The 13671-nt window shown below is 30.3% G+C and overlaps 1 pseudogene; it reads right to left on the reverse strand.

Annotated features, from left to right (window-relative positions):
- Positions 1-10231: 10231 nt before the first annotated feature.
- LOC123904465 lies at positions 10232-11748 on the reverse strand (annotated as a pseudogene).
- Positions 11749-13671: the final 1923 nt, after the last annotated feature.

The following is a 13671-nucleotide window of genomic DNA, read 5'->3' on the forward strand; positions in this document are numbered from 1 at the left end:
GTTGTTCATGAATGTAAATACAAGATAGTTACAACATTCGATGAACTAGTTAATGATTATGTTAAAATACATTGTTTGCGGTATAATGGATTTATCGTTTTTTTTTTCCTTCATAATAAATATCTCATTTTATAGTTCATTACTTCTTGACCTAATGGGTCTCTATTAGATTGACGTCCATCTTCAACAAGCTATGCTTTTGAAACATGCACAATTAACGTCAATCGTCTATGCAGGGCTCGTGAAGTTGGAGCATACGTTGCTTCATGTCACTTTGCATGTTTGTACAAGACATGTGGTAGGGCATGAAACATTTCTCAAGAGGACCGTAATTGGAACTAAAGGTGAGTTTATTGTAGTTGATCAAGGAGGAGTTCATTGTGACCGTAACAGTGAAGCCATGCCAGGCATGCTGAACGGTGGAGTTGAGATCTTGTTGAGATATATAGTGTGAAATTGCTCGATTTTAGCCCAAAGTTTCAATTATTCAATTTTGGCCTCTAAAGTTTACCTCATTTTGTATTTGCTAACTCTCTGTTGATTTTTTGACTAAAAGAATTTTATGTGCGTTTTATTTTGAAACATATTAATCGTCAAAGTTATGCATTGGCATGCATGAAACAATCAACTGAGTCAGTTATTGTGGGACGAAGGGAGTATTAAAAAAATGGTCATGTTAACATGTGCACAAAGGGCACATGTTAAGCTTTCTAAATATAGAAAATTGCATTTAATGTTTGAAAAAAATTTAATGTTTAAGAAGTTAAATGCACAAATTTCAATATATTATTTCTACTTTTGCTTCCTTAACATGTACCCTTAATGCACATGTTAACATTTTTCTTAAAAAAAAATCATGCCATTGATACTATCAGTTTTATCTACCAAAGAATTTTCCTTATTAAATATGTGTACATGATGAGACTTTTGCCTCGGAAAACTTTTAGGAGTAGGAAGTAACAAATAGAACCCACTCTAATCTGGTTTATGGGTCAGTTCTGGTATCAAACAGTTCCAGCTCACTCCGGATTACAGTTGTAGGGGTTCGAACCGTGGTTCTCCCTACGAAGTCCAGCGACAATCATCATTGAACTAACTAACGATTAACTCGCTCTAATTTTATATATGAAACAGTTTACTTTTTATTTAAATTCATTGTAAAATTTATGTATCTAGACTATATTGATGTACTTCCTCCGGTCATTTTTATAAGGAACACTTAGTGCAAAAAATTTGGTCCTTTTTATAAGAAACTTTGACCAATTTTCAAATGTTTTAAATGTTCAATTTCACTTATGCCCTTATTTATTATGAGAGAGAATTTAAAAATAAGTAAGTTAGTTGAATAAAGAGTAATTAAATAAGGGTATACATGAAATAAATTTAAATTTATAAGAGTATTAAATGAAAATAACTATGTTAAATGTGTTTCATTGGTCTGTGTGATTTTTTCAAAGTGTTCCTTATAAAAAGGACCGGAGGGAGTATTTAGCAAGATTATAATATAGCTTAGCTATATTAATTCTACAATAAATATAAAATGTAAATTTTTTCTTATATATATATAAGACCGGAAGAAATAGTATATTAAAATATCATGTTAAACGTGCCCTTAAATATTAGTTAAATATATTAAAAAAATAACAAAATTAACGATAAAAAAAAAAAATAACTTTTTATATCTTTATGGCACAAATTACAAAATAAAATTTGCATATCACTTATGCCCTTATTTATTATGAGAGAGAATTTAAAAATAAATAAGTTAGTTGAATAAAGAGTAATTAAATAAGGGTATACATGGAATAAATTAAAATTTATAAGAGTATTAAATGAAAATAACTATGTTAAATGTGCTTCATTGGTCTGTGTGATTTTTTCAAAGTGTTCCTTATAATAAGGACCGGAGGGAGTAATATCTTTAACTAGCAGTATCTCCCTATTTTAAATTTCCGGAAAGAGTCTAATAGTATGAACACATCAATTTTTAATGAACATGTCTATATTAACAAGAACTTTGACTGTCCCTTTTTATTCTCGTGTCATTATTAGTTAGCATTGGGAATTTCATTTTGCGAAGACCTAAATTTTAGAGAGGTGGAATCTCATGTAGCTAAATTCATAGAGGTGGAATTTATATTAATAAAAATTTCTCCCCTCAAATCTCAATAACTAAAATTCTAAGTGTGATTTAAAGATAATTGTTTGATCTCGACCAAGTGGCGATGATCTATTGTACACACTTGGTAAAGTGGGTTCAGGTTCTCTCCATTTATTATTCCTCCATTTATTCTCCATTTGGAGAAAGATAGACACATTAAGAATTAGTGAGACCCATTAAAAGTGGGTCCCACTAATTTGTGGACCCCACTAATTTTTCATGTGTCTATCTCTCTCTAAATGGAGAATAAATTGAGAGATAATAAATGGAGGGAACCTGAACTCTGCTAAAGTGTGTTGGTGGTGCCATATGTGTATATCCGTAAAAATAAGTGTATATAGATGCATATTATCTCAGTATCCATTTCGCTCCATACCCTACCGCCATCTTACATAAAACATTTATAACGATTTTAACATTGAAAATTAACATTGATAATGATAAGTGAATTAACATTGAAAATTGTAAAATGGAAAGATTAGTGGAAACCCTTTTTTTTTTTCTTTAAGAGCATTCACAATGGAGCACTCCAACTTTGAGTACTTAAATGGGTCCCACATGACACATCACTAATTTATTATTTTTTAATAATAGTACCTAATAGGTACTCAACCCCTCCAATTGAGAACTTCTTAAAAAGTTCTAAAATGGGTCCCATTAATAATTTCACATCATTACAATAACTTATTATTTAATTATATATTTTATAATATAAATTGATTGAACGATAAAATTACAAAATTAGTATGTACTATTTTTTTTATAATTCGAAAAATAATTAAAATTCAAAATTTAATTTAAAATAATATTGTCAAATTTTAAGAATTACATAATTAAAAAATAATTTAAAATAATATTACATAATTTTAAAAACAATTAATTTTGTTGATCATCATGCCCAAAACGTTGTCAAATAACTCGACAAGATCATGTTGAAGATGAACTCGTCTATCTTGAATTTGTGCTCTTCTTTGAAGGTATGGTGCGAGATTTGGATGAGGACCATTATGTATGTCACTTGTTGAAACATCATTGTTGGAGGGCTGATCTTAAGAATAGTTTTTTTTTAGAGGCATGTCAATTCAAAAATTATGCTTTTGTGATGTATAAAAAAAAATTGTGTTTTTGTACCATTAATTCAAATTGAATATATAAAATAAAGTGGACCCATGAAAAGAATATTTTAATGAAAAATAAGGTGGGTCCAAGAGGAGAGAGAGGGTTCTTATTTTAGAAGTAGTACCTAATAGGTACTCAAATGGGTGGTACTCCAATGATAGTACCTAATAAGTACCATAAGTACCTAATAGGTACTACACCATTGGAGATGGTCTAATAAAACTCTGAAAATCTTGTTTGTATCATACAAATGACTACGTGGTATGAGAAACTATAGACAAACGTGGTGAGGGATGTAGTCAAAGGGAGAAAAGATTATAAAAGACATCGGCCTTATAGAAAAGGGATAAGATTCCTTTAGTAATATAAATTTATTAATTTAATATATCTTTCATATATTATAAACTTTATATAATACTACCTCCGTCCCTAATTATAAGATTATGTTTGACAAAAATGTACTATTCTTTTACCTTGTTTTGACCGTATTTTTTTAATAATATAGAAATGTAGATATTAGCATATAGAAACTTGTTCAATTTGTTTTGATGAGTATTTTCAAAATACTAAATTTTTATAATTTTTTTAAAGATACAATTAAAGATATTAGTAATCAAAATTGTGTATTAGCGTAGGTGCAGTAGTCAAATAGGATCTTATAATTAAGGACGAAGTTAGTATGAATTAGTGAACAACCAAACATACTACTAACAATTAACTCATTTATAGGAAATGTTTTTTCAATTTTGAAGTTAGATAATGGTCTTATATTTTCTATCTTTATAAAAAAAATATTAAAGAAAAAATCATTGCAACGCGTAACGTAAAAAAGGATTATATATATATATATATATATATAGGGAGGGATCAAATTACACCGGTGTAACATTTGAGTAATGTTACACCGCTCAATAACGCTTTACCGAATACAAATTAAATTTTACAAAAATTTTCACCGTTTGATTGAAAGTTTATATCATATAGATCATCTATGTTAGAGTTTACAAAATTCACTGTTGGATTGAATGTTTATATCATTTAGATCATCCATATTAATTTTTACAAAAATCTAAAATCGTTTGGTATGTTATTGAGACCAATGAAGATTAATGGTTTATGCGTTTTTATTGAATACCGTTCATCTTGATCGATCTCAATAACATATCAAACGATTTTAGATTTTTATAAATTCTAACATAGATGATCTATATGATATAAACTTTCAATCAAACGGTGAAATTTTTTGTAAAATTTGTATTCGTTAAAGCGTTATTGAGCGGTGTAACATTACTCAAATGTTACACCGGTGTAATTTGATCCCTCCCCATATATATATATATATATATATATATATATATATATATATATATATATATTAGGAGAAATTTGTTGACTCCAGGAGTGTGAAAAAAATTTGATATATCCGTTGACATCTATACATTCATGTCATTAAAATTATACAATAAAATAACTAGAATATTTTATAAAAAAAATAAATAAATAAAAATGTTGAACACAGTGTGAAAAATAGAGATTACGCAATCCTTATTGTCCATCTTTATCCACCAACCCCCGACTGTCTCCTGTCCCCCCTGCTAGTGGGAAATCCGCTCTTGGGTCGTCGCTTGCGTCTTATGGCCTGTCCTCTAGGCACCTTTTGAAGGCAGGGAGTGTGACAACGTACACGCTTCCCTACTTCATAAGCCTTCTCATCAGTTGCAGGGTTTGGTGGCCCGAAATTGACTTAGTCGTTTTAATTTAAATTATATAATAAATAATAAAAGGGAAAAGTGGAGTTTAGATAAAACAATAAGAGTAAAAATGAAAGAAATAATGATAAACTATAAACTATAAGTTCATCAACTAATTGAAACAGCGTTTGAAAAATAAGTTACAAGTTCTTTTTAAAAAATTGTTATCAAACAGGTCTTTTAGCTTATGAGCTATAAGACTTAAGTTATAATAAGCTAGTTTATTAGTCTTACCAAACAGAGCCTAAAACTTTAACTAGTATAAAATTTAGTTCTTTAAACAAGTGATCAGAAATTTAACTTTTTGCTACGAAAAAATTCAATTGAGAGGAGAAAATTCGTATTATATGTCCTATAAATTTTGTAACAATTTTTTATTTTTATTTATAATAAGATGGAAATCGAAGCCAGGACCATTAGGGTACTATCCAAATCACACACTACTAGACCAAATTTAGTGGCATACTTTTCTAACTAATATTAGTCACTATTATTAAATGGATGAATGGTAACAATTAACCAAATAAAATTAAATAAAAACTTAAGTTTTTTTTTTGTTGACACTAACTTAAGTTAATTAAGAACTCAGAAATATAATATTAAGTTATAAATTAATACTATATTAGTGAGAGTTGGTTCATGGTTGGCATGGCTCTGCTTTTGAAAAAGTTAAATAGCAAGCAACCAAATCTCGTCCAAATCAACGTGGGATAGGAGTTGGGGATTTGAGATCTCTTAAGCAGAGCTTTTGCATTTTTTTATTTAACCTTAATTAATTAAAGGCAGTTAATTTGGTTATTACTTTCTCTCTATCTCCTCTCTCTCTTTTTTTTTTTCCCATACTAAGTAACAAATTAACATGGTCCAATGCATGATAAAACTATGTCCAAAAGTTATCATTTACTATTGTGCTAATAATCATTTTAAGAACGCATGTTTTGAACTATAAATTAATTATGTGGATTTGTATATATTCTTCATACTTGTACGTCATGCTTTGTTTCAATTATATAAACATTGCTTCAGCTGCAGTGGTTTTGTCTTCAACACTTATTTCAAAACAAAATCATTGATTTGGTGAATGAATATATACAATACAATATGTGATCATTTGATGGAATACAAATGAAGGTGACATTTGGTTTTAAATTAATTCACAATATTTACTCTTAGTGGGTTCTGGAAAGTTTAATTTCTTAATTCAGATAGTAGTAATTTTTTTTACTGAGTTTTGGTGATATCTTTTTTATTTTGGGTGATATCTTTTTAAATAGATAGCCTTAGGCCTACCTAACTATGCATCTTGTTTTGATACTTACAGTTATTCTTTTAAAATTAGAGATTATCAAATAGACCGCCGACTCTGATGAATTCCATGTATTTACTTTGTCTGGACGTCATTGGTCATTCGACCAATTTCTTCATTTTTATGGACTGTCAGATCAAGATCAGACACTGTCTGATCAAGACCATTGATATTGTCATAAATATGGGATAACTAACTATAAGGAATTTGAATCTTTGTCCAAGCGATATTTTGTTTTGTCCATTTTATCTTAGTGGTATGAATTTTACTTTGTAATGTCAAGAGCGAGAGTTCAAATTCTTTCGAAGATACTCGTAAATTAGTCATTAGTATCACTTTAAAAAATGAAAAATGCTGTTTATAGCGAATGGAAAACTCACGAATCCCATCGCGACGTGTATTCTATCCAGCAGCAATTTGTTGACTTCCATATTTTCCAATAACCGTCCATGAATTCTGCCACTCTCTTTGTTTTTCATTGGCTTGTTTTTGCTTCATGATGCTTTCGTGAATTATTTTTCGCAATTCTGTTAAAAAATTTCAGCATTCCCCAATTTTTATTACTTCCTTGTTAATTCTTGATCCTTTAAAGCTTTGGGCGCACATTAGGCACATATATTGAGCAAAAGTAAAAAGTGCATATAGTATTTTGTTTTTGTAAGGACATAAATGATAAAACAACATTAATTAATTTTATTTTGGTATTTTTTGAATTAATATTTTGGTTTTTTAAATGAACCCAGATTTTGACACAAATAAAAAATTTAAAAACCAAAGATTAATAGGAACGAAGAAGTATCAGTCTGAATGAGCGGAACTGCGGAACTAAATAGCCCCTCTGATGGATCTGGTAGCTGGTGATGGTGGTGATGAGCTCAGGCACAATGAGGAAGAGTACATGCAAAAAATGTAGCAGTTTAATGCTCAAGTCAGTTACAGATCAACATGAGTATGAATGAAATGAGTGAAATATGCGAATGGAATGAGGAATGAGGAGTGAATATCTTATGATAGTTGTCATTTATCAGCTATGGACAATGCAACATAAGAATACGGTATGCCTTGACATGAGTCATCTATCCGCTGTGAAGGATGTACCATGAGGACGAAGCACCTTAGCTTTGGATAATGAGAAGCAACGTTGGGATTAGGAGGTAAATAGACTGTCTGCGACTGCTTCATACACCTTGGTCCAGTCCGGAACAGTATCTATTACTACATTATTTGGGTCGAAACTAGGTATCTTCCACAAAGATGGTTAACTCTTGAGACATTGTTTTTATGTATTGCATTCATAAGACTCTACTTGTATTCAAGACAACACATATAAAACTGAAAAATATCCAAATCATCACATGTAAACATTGTTGGTTCATTACTATATATTACTATTTGATTTGGCATTTTTTTGTTGTTGTGTGTGGATGTTGCCAGAGCTAGAATTAACTGCATATTAATTACTACAGTATCATTTTATTTCTATGTGAACAAAACAAACCTTCATAAGTAGATTTGACCTTTTTTCTATTCCCTTCCTATTTTCCTTTCTGGCCTTTTGATGTGACTAGAGTTAAGTGCTAATGATTATTTTCTTTCTTGATGAAAAAATCTGACATCAGGGCCCTTGAATATGGTATATCAAACAAAAATACTTGTTGGTTTTATCTTCCTGCAAAATGGAATGATACATATTCCTTAAAAAGTTCTTATGAATTTCATGCACACATGCATGATTGCACAACATGATATAGAACATTGAAATTATTATTTTTAGACTTTTTCCACACACCCCTTTTTTTTGCTACAATTTATCACAAAAATTAAAATCCAACCTAAATTCATTTTTCAAAATTTTCAAGAAAAATAAAAATACAAGGTCCTTTTTCCTGTACTTTCTCTCTTGAATTTATCTCTCACTTTTCATGTGAAAGTAATGTATGAATGATATTTGGGAGGGGGGGGACCCCTTCACCCTCCTTGACCTGTTTCTTATAGCTTTAGCAATTTTGTGGCAAAAGAGTACCTACAATTCCAAACTCTTTGTCCCTTGGAAGCAAAAATGTGAGACTCAAAAGATATTAAAGAGCAGACAATAAGACATAGGTGAGAGTACCTTTAATACAAAATAGGTATATATGGTTCCTTTAAATTTGACATCTTGTTTGGTAAATGTCAATTTATAACTTACATAAGTCTTTTAGCTTAATTGTACATTCATGATTAATTGATTACTCAAAAAATATCATATATGTATGGTGGGTGGATTGTGTAGACTAAATGTAGCACTTATCTTTCCCCAAAAAATATGTTGCCTACCATGACCAACCCACTTGCATAGAACATCTCAAACAAGTGAAAGTTATGTAAGATATTAGACATATTTTCTACATCTGCTATTCATAATTGGAAACCTAATATTGTCGGTTTGTGTAGAATATGTAGTATTAGTGTCAATGTCATTGATGCTAAATTGGAACCAAATTGTACACATTTAATAAACAACATTAAAACTTATTTGATGACATATTAGTTCGGTCACAATCATGTATCTATTATTAGGGTTGGGAATAGGCAAGGCGGCTTACAGGCGCCTTCAGCCTGGCCTGTTTAAGTCTGGTCTGGCCTTGCCTGTTTATTAAAAATGCTAGGTTCATGCTTTGAAAAAAGCTTATTTTACATAAATAGGTCAGGCTCAAACTTTTAGAAAAGCCTATAAAGCCTGATAGGCATGCCTGTTTATATTTAATAATTATTATTTATGTAATATTATTATTTATATAATAATTTTATTATGGCATACTTAACTTTGTCGTAATCGTATTTGTTATTTTATTAGCTTTTAATTCTTGTGCTAATCATTTTATTAGCTTTTTCTTAATGTTGTAAAAATTATAAAAATTTAAATGTGAAATAGGTTTTAAGGCTTGTTTAACCTATTTAAAAAGACTATATATAGAGTGATTCAAAAAAAAAAAAGGGCTGTATAGAGACATTTATGTAACACAGACTTTTAAACAGGCTACAAGGTCAAACCAAGCTTTAAAAAGGCTCAGGCCAAGCCAAACAAATTGTATTTGATAGACCGTAGGTCATGCTTAGGCATGAAGAAAAATCGTAGGTCAGGCTCAGGCCTGTCAAAGCCTGGCCTGGCCTATTGTCAACCCTATCTATTATATGGTTGTTTATTTTTGGCCACATTACTTATCTATGATCTTTGTGAGCTTATCTCAGAAAGCTTATCGATCGATTCTAGTTTACGAGTTGAATTTACGGACTTTTTTATGAGTCAGAATTCTTGCTTTTGATTTTATTAATTAGAATATGATTAAAATGTTATTGGATCTTCATATATTCAGTATCTGCGGTGAAATTGGATTTCTGGTTACAATTTCTATGAATACATGCATTTTTGTATTAACTACCAAATTTACAATGTGTGTTGTTATCATTGTAAATTTTGTCTACTTGTATGTTACTTCCTACAACTTGCAAGTTGAAAAACCATATTGGGCTGGGTATTGTTTGGTAGATGTAGTTTCTGATGTTTCATTCATTAAGTGGACTCTTTGGAATCCTGTTGATTTTCTCTTATTTCATTAAATTTTCTCTAATAGCATTTAAATTTCACATTTTTTTGTCAAAAGTCACTAAAATTTGGATGCATTTGATTCTTTATATCTTTATTTATTTTTATTTTTATCATAGTGACATTACACCAAGACAACTAAATGGATGTTTTCAACAAATATCCCAGAAGTATACATTAATTTCAGTTATCCCATAAGTATTTCTCGTTGTCCATAAAGAATAATTTTATTTTCGATTATTCGTATTACATTATTTCCTAAATCAAGTAACTAAGCAAAAAAGTTGCCATGTTGAAGCAATAATTAATTATATAAAAAGTTGTATAAATTGTCTTGTTTTCTCAGACTCATCTTTTGAATGAACTTGAATTTTATGGGTGAAAGTATAATTCTTCTTGAGGGGATGACTAATTCCCACATCATAGTCGCCGTGAAAAAGAGAGGTCTCAAGAAAATCATTTTCGTCTGTCATCGTTGATACTGTTGTTTTCCCCCACTCTTTAAGCAGTTTGTCCACAACACATCACCTGTAGGCAGATTCTTGAAGTTGTTATCTGTCAAACACATCCTATAACAACCTCTCAGTTTCCATGTAGTCCACAATACAATGCCTCGAATCCCTGGGTGAGAATTTGCCTCTCTAAGTACCCTGCTCAAAGTACCCTGCTTACACAAATCATAAGTGGAAAATCTAAATTAGTTAATGCATAAATGTGTAAATAGTAAAAATAAAATCGTAGATGTTATTAATTTTACCTGATTAGGTTGGCTTGCGATGTCTAACTCAGTAATCCATATTTGAAAACCAGCAGAATGAAGGATAACAAGGGAAGCTCTCATGTATGGCAAGTTAGGAGACTACTAGGGAAATGAGACTCAAGTCCAATCGCAAGAGGCAATTGTCTATTCGAACTTTGGATTTGTCATATCTTCTGGATATACCTTGATGGGCTTGATAAACCATCTCTACTTTCCTCAATGGTATTATATTCATTCAAGAACAATGTAGTTCCTGGATCAATGTTGTGAACTTGATTATACATCCTTGTTGAAAAATCTTGTCCAAGTTTACTTTCAAAGAATGAGAAATGTAGATTTTCATTAACAACATCCCAACCAATAAGTTGACCCTTGTATCTTTGCACAATGGAATTCATTCTCCTTTGGACCGCAGCGTTAAGCTGGCTCGGTGAAAGTGAAGAAACCCAATTAGGTTGGTAACGAGGATCATCCCAAAATATGTTGTGGCCTCGAACAAAAATGCCGTGTTTCTTTGCATACCGTAGCATTTGGTCGGCTTCGAAGTAGTTCTCTGTAACATCCCAAATTTTCGGGACGTTAATTAACCAAATTTTAACCGAAACGATGAACCATTTTTTTTTTAAAGAATAAAGTAGACTCATAATGCTAAATATTAAGTATTATAATAATAGATCTCTCCAAATTAATAATTTAGAGTAATGTAAATTTCAAGGACTGAAGTTCTCTTTAACTCAAAAATAAATTTCTATACCAAGACTATTGGCCTTTTACTACCCAAACACTCAATCTATAGCTGGTCATAACTCCGGATGCTTGTGAGAATCTCTCTCGACAAGACTAGCACCGATGTCCACGAATTTCGGAGCCTCCTCAACTACATGTCACCATGTTTCCGCTGCGCAACTCTGATCTACTGGTTGAGTAACCTGACCAAATTTATACATGAGGGTCGCTCCAAAACATAGGAAAACATCAATTAAGCATGCATATAGAAATATGGAAAACTCATAAATTACCAACAATAAAATAAGTGGTTATCAACCACTTACCACACGACACCATAGTTACACCCTATGATGTTTCACCAAATCCTAAAGATTAGTCTATAAGATATTTTAATGCACCCTATATGATCCAGATATCACCGCTCCGCAGAGTAAATTGCCCCACCATTGGACAGTGTCCCACCATTGGACACAATACCCCACCGTTGGGTATTAAGGTTCGGTACCCCACCGTTGGGTATTATTCCAAACCACACCAAAAATGTATGAATGCCTTATCACCGCTAAGTTAGTCAACACCAGAAATTACTCACACCGAGTAACTAATCAAAACGATCTTATTCTAACTCCGGTTTAGAGATAAGATTTCCCCAATGATAACCCCAATCATAGACCCAAGACACCATTGCTAACCCCAATCATCGAATCCAACGGCATAATAAATCAACTGTTAACAAGGAAATAAAACTCAACAGTTAACAACAGAGAACTCATGCATCACAAGAATTCATATATCATTTACGCACACCATAAAGATCACAAAAACATATGTATAATTAAAATAAACATACAACGGAGGACCCTCTTACCTTAGCAGCGGCAACTCCTAATCAACACACAAACAAAAGTCTTTGTCCAATGTAAAGCTCACACCTTCACAAAGAAATAATTATTGATCTTTAGATTTCAAATTTTACTTACTCTTAATTCTTACTCCAAGGTTTGAGTTTGACTAAAGTATGACTCACAACCAGATCCTACTTAATCATTTTATTATAAAAATAAGACCTTATAAAACAACTCTACTATTATCGGTTTCAGTTCTTCAAAAGGAATAATTTATTTTACTAAATATGTTAGTTTAACATTTTAAAAGGGCAGATTTAATTAATTGAAGATTATTAAAAAGTAATAGACCAATTTGTCTCATTGTTAACCTTCTATAAAAATCAGACACATTAAGAAAATAGAAGTTCATAAGAAAGCTAGATAGATAAGCAATCCTAATCAAATTTTATTTGAAACTATGAATATACTTTTAGAAATAAACACTAGAACAAGGCGTAACACAACATTTTCCATCGATCAAAAGACCAAGAAAAGAAAGAACTCCAAGAACTAAAATTTCTTTTAAGATGATCAAATATTGATTCTAATTCTAGAATCATATCCTCGTTTTTCCTTAAGTTTCAATATCAATAGTCTAATTCAATTCTAGGCTAATGCTAGTTTCAAAAATTTGTTTACAATCACCCTCATTTTTTTCATTGACCAAAACTGATTTCTAATAACAAAATGGTGATTGGAAAAGAATGAATAGCAAAAAAATGATTTTGTATCAAAAAAATTATAAAGAAACTTTTTATAAAAGTTTCAAATGAAAAATGGTTTTATAAAATCTATTCTTAAAAATACAAAGAAAAAATCTATTTTTTAAAGCTGAAACAAACCGGCTTAAAATCTCGGTAAAAATGTGAGTTTAAGAGGTATGTTTCATTTTATCTATTGATGGGAAAGAGCTCACAAAAAAACAAAAAAACTTATAAAACATTGTCATATTATTTAATTGTGAGTTTAAGAGGTACTTTTCATTTAAATTCTTTGTAAATAAGTGGGATTTAATTGAGAAAATAAATAAAAAGTTCAAATCAATTTTTTTAAAAAGAATATGATTTTTTTAAAAAAATGGGGTTAAAATAATTTGTTAAAAAATTGTATATGTGCTTACTTATTGTGAAATGTATTGATTGTATACGATGAAAATATTTCAGTTGTGCAAGCCTTAGAAGTAGCCAACTTTTTTAGCTAATAGTAACTATTGATTTTACTAAAAAAAAAAAAACGGTTTTATTACTTTAAATTAAACAATTTTTTTTTTTTATAATCACTTTAAATTAAACAATTGAAAATGTTTTGCTCATATAAGAAAACAAGAATGTATGTATATATAATATATATACATAATAGAAATATATCATCT

The sequence above is a fragment of the Trifolium pratense genome, linkage group LG2 (genome assembly GCF_020283565.1).
Source record: "Trifolium pratense cultivar HEN17-A07 linkage group LG2, ARS_RC_1.1, whole genome shotgun sequence".
Lineage (NCBI taxonomy): Eukaryota > Viridiplantae > Streptophyta > Magnoliopsida > Fabales > Fabaceae > Trifolium > Trifolium pratense.